The sequence below is a fragment of the Macrobrachium rosenbergii genome, chromosome 12 (genome assembly GCF_040412425.1).
Source record: "Macrobrachium rosenbergii isolate ZJJX-2024 chromosome 12, ASM4041242v1, whole genome shotgun sequence".
Lineage (NCBI taxonomy): Eukaryota > Metazoa > Arthropoda > Malacostraca > Decapoda > Palaemonidae > Macrobrachium > Macrobrachium rosenbergii.
This window is the reverse complement of record NC_089752.1, coordinates 66,965,320-66,977,292: the sequence shown is the minus strand read 5'-3', so window position 1 is coordinate 66,977,292 and position 11,973 is coordinate 66,965,320. Positions and strand designations below refer to the sequence as shown.

Sequence of the window (11,973 nt, the reverse complement as noted above, 5' to 3'; positions counted from 1 at the left end):
ATGTTATCTGTCTCAAAAGCCAAAAAGAGGTCATGCTGTCTTGTCAATGTACGAGCAAACATAAAAGGAAGGTGCGGATGCGAATCCTGTCGGTAGAACGGAAAATGTTTCACAAGTTGAGAAAACTTAACAATATATTTCATTCGTAAATTTATATATTTTGAAGAGTTTTTCCTCGGAAGAGGCTAGATAGCCAGGGAAGCAGAATTTTTCCGAAATGGAAAGAGAGCCGGTGTACAAATAGTACATACATCTTTTCCAGTAAAGTTTGCAAAATTCCGTTTAGTATGAAGTACAAATTAAGTTTTTCTAACGAAAGTTGCTACATTATCTTCCTCTTTTTACCATTTTTGTACTTCTATATATATATATATATATATATATATATATATATATATATATATATATATATATATATATATATATATATATATAAAAGCACCTGATAGTTTAGAACTTTCCAACATAGGGATTCCATTATATATATATATATATATATATATATATATATATATATATATATATATATATATATATATATATATATATATATATATATATATATATATATATATATATATATATATATATATATATATATATATATATGCATATATATGTATAGCCTGCATATATACATACATTTATGAAAGAGTGTGTGTATCTATTATTAGCGCATTATTTAACAGGAAAAGGTTTCACTGGTAGTTTCAATGGCAAATTGCTTCACGAGCTCTATTTGAAGACATCGATCGACGCATCGATCACAATACAATATCGTAATCATCAACAGATAATGATTTCCAATAATTTACAAGAGGATAAAGTCCTTTCCATAATAAGGACATGAAAACTTCAATGTACAGATGATATGATCTTCAGTACTCGGAGACGTTCCTGAGGTAGGCTAAGGTTAGCTTGCGCACCTAATTTGAAAATCATGACTGGCGGGTCTGCTTCGACGATGAACACAGTGGATGACACTTCAGTGAATTTGTAGTACTATTTCAGAGTGCTGTGTATAAATGGTCTGGGTTTCTGCCCTATAAAATGATGTTTATATATGGATTATTTTCAGTTCTTTTTATTTACTGATTTTCATCTCTCTCTGTTCTCTCTATGATGACATGTGTGCATTCCATTCTGTGTCCATTTTGGATTTTTGGGTATCAATGTGACTCATGTTAAACATTTCAAAACCTTCCAAAAATCGTAATTCTGCAGCCAAGACTTGTAGAAATCAAGGGAATTATTTATTTATTCAATTTTATTTTATTGCTTTAGATAACCCTATATATTCATTATTCAGCTCCATAAAGAATTGTAACTACTCCTACGAAGACTCGAATGAGTGGTCGAGGCAAAGTGATCAAGCAGAGATAATGAATCGATTCTCAGTCGAGAATCCAGCGACCTGAGCTGCAATCAAGAAAGGTCCAGATTTGGAGGGAAATAACACTCGATCATTAACTGCCGTCTTCGGTGGCTCATACTGTATAATGGCGAGGCGAAACTGGACGATTCACATCTTTTCTAACAAAAGTAACGGGGCCAATGGCTCTGTTATAATGAGTCGACTTTTCTATTTTGCCTTGGATTCTTTCTGTTGCCATGACGATGATGATTAATTGGAGTAAGAAGGAGCTAAAGAGTTGAAAAGCAAAATACTGAAAGTGGTTCCTTTAGCACTGCCACGTAGGCAGCAAGTCCCCTCCACGGCCGTTGTCAAAAACACTTGTTCAGTTCCTCTGTGGCCATCGTCCACCCTCTTATCATTCCTTCCACATTCCTGCTGGAACCTATGACCATTTCTCAGAAGGCATAAATCACAAAGTAAGGAGGAGAAAATGATAAAGCCTACAACCTTGTTATATTTTTTTTTATTTAATTATGTACATAAGTAAATTATGCATATCAGATTCACGTCCGTTCGAACGTGAACTCAAATATATGTGTTTTTATTACCTATATACAGAGAAACATTAATTCGTAATGGCATTTTTACACAGTCTTGCAGTCATACACCCACATATAATATATATATATGCATATATATAAATATATATATATATATATATATATATATATATATATATATGTGTATATTTATATATATACATAAATATTATTTGAAAAGAACATACAACCTTGTTTTTACATACCTGCCGAAGTTTGCAGGCGTTGGTCAACCTGGTAACGTCGACCTTCGAGAGAGCGTCCTCCCGCTTTCTCTCTCTCTCTTTCTCAAACCAACCACTAAAATATGGATGTAAAAGAAAAGAAACCCATCCTACAAAAATAGAGTTTATTAAGCAAGACTAACAATGAGACAAGTATATGAAATTATTCATAATAGATAATTAATCCCAATTAAGCTTTATCCAAAAAGAACAAACTAAACCACTGCAAGGGAACATTGTGTGTGGGAATTAACTCCCGCTTCCTACAGAGCCTCAAGGTCTAACAACATTATTTAAAAAGTCTGTTATAACACCTCCAATGTCTTTCCGTCACAGTTCCTTTTTAAATGACTACTTCCCACTATGGTAACTTGCATGTCTGTGCAGATGCGGGACCATCCCGATTTAGTCATGGTTCCATTGAAACATTCTAACGGAGAAAGGAACCATCTCCATTAAAACTCAAAGTTCACCCAGTTTACAAACACACCGAAACACAGGAGATAATGTTAAATAATGATAAAGGAATAATCACTAAAATAATCAGGTCTGTAAAGGTTAGTCATTTTCTATGTTTCTACTCACTCTCCAGCGAATGGGAATTCCAGTGTCCTAAACACGTCCTTCAAATCCTGTTTTTCACAAAGGAGTGAGCAATCTGTCACTTAGCGATTTCGTAAAGCACGAACAGATTCACGTTTCCGTTTAACACACCCAGAAATCCAACTAAACCGGACCTCAGGCTTCTTGAACAATCTATGCTGAAGCTAACCTCCTCCGCTGGTGTCACTGTGTCAGGGTGCTCCCGAACCATTAATGTTCAAGTCACCGATGGTCAACTGCTGAGCCCCAAAAGGTGAATGTACGATAAGCGTTGAATTAACTAACACTCAAGACACATATCTTCCACTTGTGAGATTTGTTAAACACTGCAAAAGATCGTAAGTCGCAAATACCTCCGTACCCATTTAATATATATGTATACATATATATATATATACATATATAAATAAATATATATATATATATATATATATATATATAAACATATACATATATATTTATTTATTTATTTATATATGCATATATATGTATACATATATACGTATATATGTCTATATATACATATCTATGTATATATCTGTCTATATATACATATGTATATGTATATATATGTATGTATATATATATATACAGTATATATATATATATATATATATATATATATATATATATAATATGGTTGGCTCACCTGCAAACGCAACGGAACATGTGAAAAATGGAATAATAATATTCTGTGCACAGCAGCTGACAAGTGAATATGAAGAGAATCAGAAGAGCAGCAACTGCTAAAAAATGTATGAAGCAGGAAATTTGATGTTCAGATGAACTCAAACCCTGAGATGTAAGTACAGTATGTTGGCGGGGTAACTAGAGATTTACCACGACCTGAAACTTCAGGAGGGGAGGAAATGCATGAAGTTTCCCCTTGGTCCTTCCCCCTCTTTTCTTACAGTCACAATCAACGGTTTCTGTCTGAGAATCTACTAAGATTCAGGACAAAGAGAGCGATAACTTTCCGTTGGGGAAGAGAATTCTCTTCATTCGTTTAGTGAAGTCCCTCAACAGGCTAGTCTGGTTAAAATACGTCTTGTCAATTTAAGGTTACGTTAGAAGTAGGTCGTGGCCAAAATACTTGTCGTTTTGGGGCCGAAATGACTATATTTGTCCGGAGGCAAAGTGAAATTTTCATTTCAGTGTTGAATATATTCTCATTCGTTAGGCGTTTTGTAGAAAGCTCTACGAGAATCGGTTTCTAGACGGATTAAGAAAATAAGCCGAGATGAATAAAGGTTGAGGGATGGTGAGAAAATAAGAATGTCAATGACGAACAGCTTAATATTCACTACAACTTAATCCAATTACCCAAATCCACTGCAATGGTGTTTATATCGTTCTAATCAATTCATTCAGTGGCGTAAGCTGACGCTCACCGCCTACCATAGGTAAGTTTGTAAAGGTACATTTTATAAGCCAACCAGGAAAAGATGGAAGCTTGAATTACACCAAGTGGGAGCCCTTACCACAGGCTCTAAGAAAAACTGACTACAAAATTCCTCACGAAAGAAAATACAGTAACACTGCAATGAAAATTTCACTTTACTTCCGAACAAACATAGTCAGCAACAATAACAGTTGATCGCTTTCGAATAAAGCTGTTTTGATGCACACGACAAAGAACAGAACAGAATTCAAAAGAAGCCGAAGGAGGTCAATTAACACAGCCTTTGTTCACGAATATCCGACAGTACGTTTGACGCGTGTCACATTACGCTGCTGCCATGACGCGTCATCTGTCAGTCTGTTTCATGTGTGTCTATGTGTATGAGTTTGCGTGCATGCGTGCGTGAGACAGAGAGAGAGAGAGAGAGAGAGAGAGAGAGAGAGAGAGAGAGAGAGAGGCACTACTTTTTCCAAGGCAACGTGCTACCACTTGCAGTAGGGGATTATAAATCGATGGATCAGCTTTCCAGCGGTGTTAAGCGTCAAAGGAAATATCTTTGGAAACCATTTAAGATAAAAGAAAGTTTCTTAGATGTGTATGCAGCGCCCTTTGTCTTGGCTGGTTGGGCTGATTCCAGAAATGCACACCAGGCCTCTAATGCCTAAACGTGACCAGTAGATCCTAATTACACATTTCACCTAAGAAGTGATGAACGATTAGACATTTGGTTATGATGGTGAGGATGGACCTATTACAGCTCCAGTAAATGTATTTGAGCTCGACAGATATATCGATGTATCAAAGGTAATAGACTTATATCCTTCATGGTCAAGTGGTTGACGTTTCCTCTTTCCGGTATATCGGCTGAGCGGTTGAATCCTGGCATATCCGAGAAATCTGAAGAAAGCGAAAAGTTAAGAGGTCACTGTTTAATAGTTGAATATACTACATTTGCAGGCTGCCTTTGGGCAAGGGTTCGTATTACGCAGAAATGCAGCTGAATAGCAACGGAACAAATATGTCATTATCTAGCCGGTCAAAACAAAACCAGGAAGGAATTCACACACTTTTAGCCTCTAGACTAGAGGAACCGAACGTCAGTCATGGATGACGGAGAGTTTGACAGCATAATGAAATACGTTAGCGAGGCGTGTAATGGGGTTAGAAGTGGCTTAATTGATGGGCGTTACAGCATTCTCTTCTTCGTTTCACCCCGTAGTTGTGATGTATGATATGTCATGTTATCTCCAGGTTTTTTTTAACTATCTGCCAGTATCCATCGGTCTCTTAATGAACATAATTTTTTTGAATTTTTGAAACTCATTTATGTAATGAATCCCTACTTCTACTTTAATCTCTGTCTCTTTCTTTCTCTAGGTAAATGTGAAATAGATTTGCAAATTTTTATCAATCGTCTTAGTACTCATTGGCGACCATCTTGCAAATTCCAGGTCAAGAAGTCGGTTGCTGGAAACACTGATATGGATTTTTATATGGAAAATGATGCCAAACAGATTAGAAATAAGTTTATTTTCTATCATGCCTTCCATTGCCTGCAAAATGAATATAAGCTAACCGTCTTTCTGGTAACCATGTTCGCTTAGAACAATATCATTATGAATTAGTCGTTTGTTCTTTGTATAAGAAATTTTGCTGGTTAAGTTAAATCAGAGGTGTTTGACTGTTTGCTGTGAACGTCACAAACAAGTCGTTGTCTGAGGACAATAACGCTGATTCTTCAAGAATTCTCTAGGATGTCTCATGGTGCGCATAAGGCTAATGCTCTATAAACGTAATTGGCATCATAATAATATGGATCAAGCGAGTTGGCATGGAAGAGATATGCTAATATGGGTTTAGATTTTAACACGATTTCCCTTATTAAATTTTTGGTATTGCTCTTACTGTTTGCCTTTATATTTGCATTATTAAGCTTTTCTGATAATGCTAGCAGCTCCAAGAGCAACTGACAGTTAGGCCTCAGAAGTGAGGTAGATGAAAAGCAAGGAATCCTGTTTTAAAACGAGAGAATCGCGTGTTAAGTGAACAGAATAAAAGAATAGTTCGCCAGTAGAAAAATTTGAGTAGTTCAGCATTCAAACATTTACTAACAAGGAAGAAAGCAATAAAGATGGCGCACAGAGTAGCCTTTACGGAAAACTGCAGGTATTAAAACTAACAAATGGAAAGCTGACCATCTCTTTGCTACCCTGGGAATTATTGCCACTGAATTGTCATTTCCACTAATCTGATAACATCCCAGATTACCAGGTTATGGGAAGTGCCATCCTAAGCAGAAAGAAAACCAACTAGTATTGTAAAAAAGATTACTTGTTCAGCAGAGAACTGAACCAGCTACGTTAGTAACGCTACCATGGCTCTACAAACCATATGAAGCATTTCAAAAACCACGATGCCGTACACTTACTGAGACCAAGATCATTCCCCGAAGGCCATGGTTCCGAACAATGAAAGCCGTTTCACTTCCCTTTGATAACCCCCTTAACATGAAGATCTCTTCTGGTTGAACACTGCCTTTTACATATACTTATAAATACCAAAAGGACGCGCACCAGTCGATAACACTTGAAATAGCAATGGACAGTAGATGTGAGACAGAGAATCAAAAGCTGGAAGACTGTGAAAACAACGTACAGGAGAGAGAGAGAGAGAGAGAGAGAGAAAGAGAGAGAGAATAATCAACCGTCCACTGAGAGTTGAAATATTCCAATATAATTACTTTCCCAGGCCACTTCCATAACGACTCACCCATGCCTAATCAGATGATAGAAAAGAGATAGCCTCGTTCATTTTGAGGGCCAAAATTATGTCCCTGGAAAATCTGTTCCAAAATGATGCCGCCGCCAGCAGTCCGCATAACGCATTTACTCCACAGTTGCCAATTCCATATTAGAATTCACGGGGCGGTCGTTAAGTTCGTTACATTTCCAGCTGGAGTAAGACTAACGCACTGCAGACCGATACTCGAGTTGCATCCTCTGACTTGCATTTTCGTTTAGTGTGTTCATCTTTACTTGCAATTCCTGTATCATTTCCTTTGTTTGACGCTTTTTGGGTTAGTGAGATGTCTGCATAATAATAATAATAATAATAATCCCATGGAAGTCTGCAGAGCAATTTTTAAAATATTTCGGTGAACTAGGTTCCTACAATTCTGGATGAAAATTTAAAAACTAACAGATGCCAACACATGTGTATATAACAGAAAAATTCTAATAATTGCACGGTTGATGTCTAGTTATTTACGGCAGAGGAGAGGAACCAAATTGCGTCCTGCAATTTTTTTTATCAATTATAGTTAACCAACTTCAAGGCTAACAAAGCAAACAGAAACTAATCGACACATTTTATTATTCACATATTAAACAGGCTTTTCTTCTTTCATTACTTTCGCAGAATAGACAAGATTGCAAACTTAAGGGTCATCCGATTTTGATCAAACTTTCATCCCATTAAATTTCAGTAAGCGGAACACTCTGGCTTCCTCTATATTTCTTGAATTATTCGTCTGTTTTTAAGATGTCCTTCACAAGAACATTCATTCGGGATCAGTTTCGCTCTCTCTCTCTCTCTCTCTCTCTCTCTCTCTCTCTAAACCTTATTGGTCTCGGTCTCAACGACATAAAATGTTTCCTGGTTGCGACCATCCCAGTATTCCTCGTAACTTGATTGATTGATTTAAAATCTTAGAATGGCGTGACTTTGCCGCATTTTCGTCTAGTCATAGAGGAAGGTACCGTGACCTGGACATGAAAGTTGTCACGTTAGGTTTGAAAGATTTATGCATTTGTAATAAAATTATAGAAATCAAAATTGACTAAATATTCTACCCCCAGCAATTATTGTCTGGATATCATGACACTGCAATTATTGAAGAGCAAACACTAACGATGTTTATTTTAAACTGTCACGTAACGTTCTATTGAACGGCCGGTAGTTCTATTTGAGCCGTTTAATACGTCTTTTCGTAAAGATGTCCATTCCGTAGGTGAAGCTCAGTCGCTCGGGATACCAGTTGCCTGCTGTTCAAACCTAATGATAAGGAAGACATTACCATTAACTTCGAAGGAAAAAGACAGAAGGAACATTGTAAGTGAAGCTTTGAGCTTTCCGTAATTCGCCTCTGTAGAATATCAGCCCTCCACATAATTACCTCCTGCTTCAGCTCAGTATTGAAATATTCATGACGACTAGACTGAAATGGTGTGAATCAGTTATTGGAAGGACCTGGTGCTGCCAGCTGCAGTGGAGGACAGTGGGCTCCTATCGCTAATATTCTGAGCGAGTCTGATTTATGGAGCCGTGAGAGAGGAAAAACATGTGCTCTTGATTAGAAGGTAGTGATTTAGTATTAATTTAAGTCGTGAGCAGATACGACCCGTGATTCGAGTCTGCTTCTAGAAGAAGGAAGAGAAAGAGGAGGAGGAGGAGGAGGACAAGATAAATACTACAGAAGTAGGAGAACAACTGGAGGGCTGTGGGAGGAGGTGCTAGAGTAGGGCGTAAATGAGAATGAGGATTTGAAGAAGTAGGATTAGGAGGAAAAGTTGGTGGAGGAGAACGAGAAGAAGAGTTGCACAGAAAGAGGAGGAGGATTAATAGGATTGGAATAAATCTCTTCCTCCTCTTTCAAGTGATTCTGTTCAGCTCCAAGTGACAAAAGTCTCCCCAGATTCTTGTCTGTCAAGTTAATAGGGAGAAGTGCGTACATTTCACGTCATTATACCACCCACACTCGCCAGGGATCGCTTTCCATTTGTTTGTTTGTGTGTTTGTTTTAGTTCCATTATACGATGGAGTTGGGAGGTCACGCCAGATACCCTCCATTGTGAAAAAAAGAAATGGTTTTGAGGTAGGCCAACTGTTGTGAAAATCTGCTCGTTTCTCTTTTGTCATTTTTGTTAAGGCGTTCTTCTGTGCTCTTACATTATCTCTCTCCCTCTCTCTCTCTCTCTCTCTCTCTGCAAACTTAGCCACTTAAGTACCTATCAGTAACCTTTTTATGTACCTCGGTAAGTTTTCGGTGCCTGAGGTTGAGAACCCTCATTGTGGAAAAAGTAATAAGGATATTTATATGCTAAGGCGATTTATAGTTGAAAGGGGGTTATATATTCACCCGTCTGCCACAAGATATCTCGAGAGGCATTGATGGCTTCTAACGAAACTTCTAAAGGACGTCGTTAATTCTTAAAAGAAGGTCTGTGTTAAAGATATAGTCGTATAAAATGGAGGAGATGGCTTCAGTAAATATTAACTTTCCAATTCATAGCAAAGTCTCACTGGGACAAGAAGACTATCCGTGCAACAGCGACCAGCAACAGCCTAATAACTACCATGTACAAAATTCACTGCCTAGTTTAACAGAGCCATATTTTCTTTCCTACTTTTTTTCTTGTTTTACTTAGGTCTGAGCAAAAACGTTAGCTTTCATAAAATGGCAGTAAATCAGAAATAAGATTAACAATAACACCAGGTGGATGGGACTCTGCTGAAGGAGTCTGAAGCTTTAACCATTCTAGGTGTAACTTTTGACTCACATCTAACTTTTGAGAAACATCTTGTGAAAGTGTCAGCGAAAGTTAGGTACTGTACGAAAGGCCTCATATATATATATATATATATATATATATATATATATATATATATATATATATATATATAGATAGATAGATAGATAGATAGATAGATAGATAGATAGATACAAGTAATAAAATCAATGCAACCTGTTTTAGGTCATTTGTCCTTCCTTTACTAGAATACTGTTCTCCGGTGTGGATGTCTGTTTCTGCCAGAGATTTTTCTCTTCTTGATAGTTTGTTGTGGTAAGTTTCTGATTCCTAATATTAGCAGTTATGACTTGGAACATCGACGGATGGTCTCTTGTTTGTAACTTTTTCATAAGTCGTATTTCAACAGAGATTTTTCACCTTCACAATCGATCCCTGATCCCCTTTACCTTCCGAGAGCAACCAGATTCGCTGAACAGCAGCACCGATATGCAGGAAATGTGCCTCGCTGTAGAATTCCTCCGTTCCAGAGGTCCTTTATTCCTCACACCGTTAGACTGTGGAATAGTCTCCCTGCGGATGTCGTGCATTTGGAACTTCGAAAGTTCACTTGAAGACGCAATGCATTACTACCCTGATACTATTCTTCGATTTAAATACATCTTTATCTACTAATTAATTTGTTTTTTCTTTTCAATAAGTGAGATCTCTTCTTTCTGTATTTCCTTTTACCTTCTCTTGCTTCCTAATGAGCACCAAATTCTTTGGAAGCTTGAATTTCAAGTCAATGGCCCCTGTGGGCTTGTTCCATATGAAAAAGGTTCATCTTCTGGTTAAAAATAGTAATAATTTTAGATGGTATTGAGGAAGATAAATATAACAGTGATGAATAACACAATTAGGTGATGAAAACCAGGATGGCAAACACAGTTAGTACATTAGCCTGATATTTCTGGAGGATTTTCTTTTATGAGGAGATGATCGAATGCGCGGAGTAGCCAACAAATCGCTGCCTTTGAGCAGTTTAAATATACAGGCCTACGCCCTGGAATTTGCACACACCCAAACGCATTATATATATATATATATATATATATATATATATATATATATATATATATATATATATATATATATATATATCTATATATATATATATATATATATATATATATATATATATATATAATCATCTGCACTTGATAGTTTAAACTGAGTTTGATTTCTCTCTCTCTCTCTCTCTCTCTCTCTCTCTCTCTCTCTCTCTCTCTCTCTCTCTCTCTCTCTCTCTCTCCTTTGAATTCAAACGAAGGAGCCAAAACAGACACGAATCACCATGTTCTTCACGTTCATTCAGAAAATATCCCAAGGACAGTACATGCCCCTGTTTGACTTTAGCTCTCTCTCTCTCTGTCTCTCTCTCTCTCTCTCTCTCTCTCTCTCTCTCTCTCTCTCTCGGTAGGGGAGGAGGGTCTAAAGTAGTGCCATGCGACTATCACTATCGAGTTTCAGGCTCAGTGCTCTTTTTTTCTCCTCGACCCCGCGTAAGCGATCCGATACTGGGGGAAACCGTCGAGTGAGCATCTGCCAGTCCACATGTGGAAACGCCTGCGAATATCAGTTTTTCCTTCGCGTAGAAAAAAGAAAAGGTCGTTTTGCGGTGGTAGAGTGTGTGTCTGTGTGTGTGTGTGTGTCTGTGTGTGTGTGTGTGTGTGTGTGTGTGTGTGTGTGTGTGTGTGAGAGAGAGAGAGAGAGAGAGAGAGAGAGAGAGAGAGTGGTACTTTATGTCACACGAAAGGTCCTGCTAATGTCGCATGCTAATGGGCCGTTTTCACAGGGAGATTAGTTGTGTTATCTTTATTATTGTTACTGTCAAACTTCGGTTAATGTGAATTTATAAAATTATGCCTGTTCACATTTCGGTCCAAAGAAGAGGGGTGGACAAGGGCACGGAATCGAGACTTGACAGCTTTTTGCAACAAAGCTGAACAGTCAAATACGCCGGGTCCTGGGTCCCGATGACGCCCTAACACAAAAAGAGTGAGAAAGTAACGTTGTCATGGCCTGATTAGTCAAGTCGTTTGACTTTCTAATTTTCCTTTGGAACCTGAGCGAAAGTGATGGAATTGCACACCACGGCCCGTTTGTTATTAACGGCTGGAAATCAACAGACCGTTTCACCTAACAAAGGTTTGCGCCTACGAGAAACAGTTACCGTCGTTATTCATACATGAAAGTCTGAGCGTAGATTTCACTCAAA

General features: G+C 37.6%; 1 protein-coding gene across 3 annotated transcripts in view; it reads left to right on the top strand.

Moving 5' to 3' along the window:
• The window catches only part of LOC136843713 (uncharacterized), a 383,396-nt gene that overhangs the window by 129,604 nt on the left and 241,819 nt on the right, over positions 1 to 11,973 (top strand). The window lies entirely within an intron of this gene.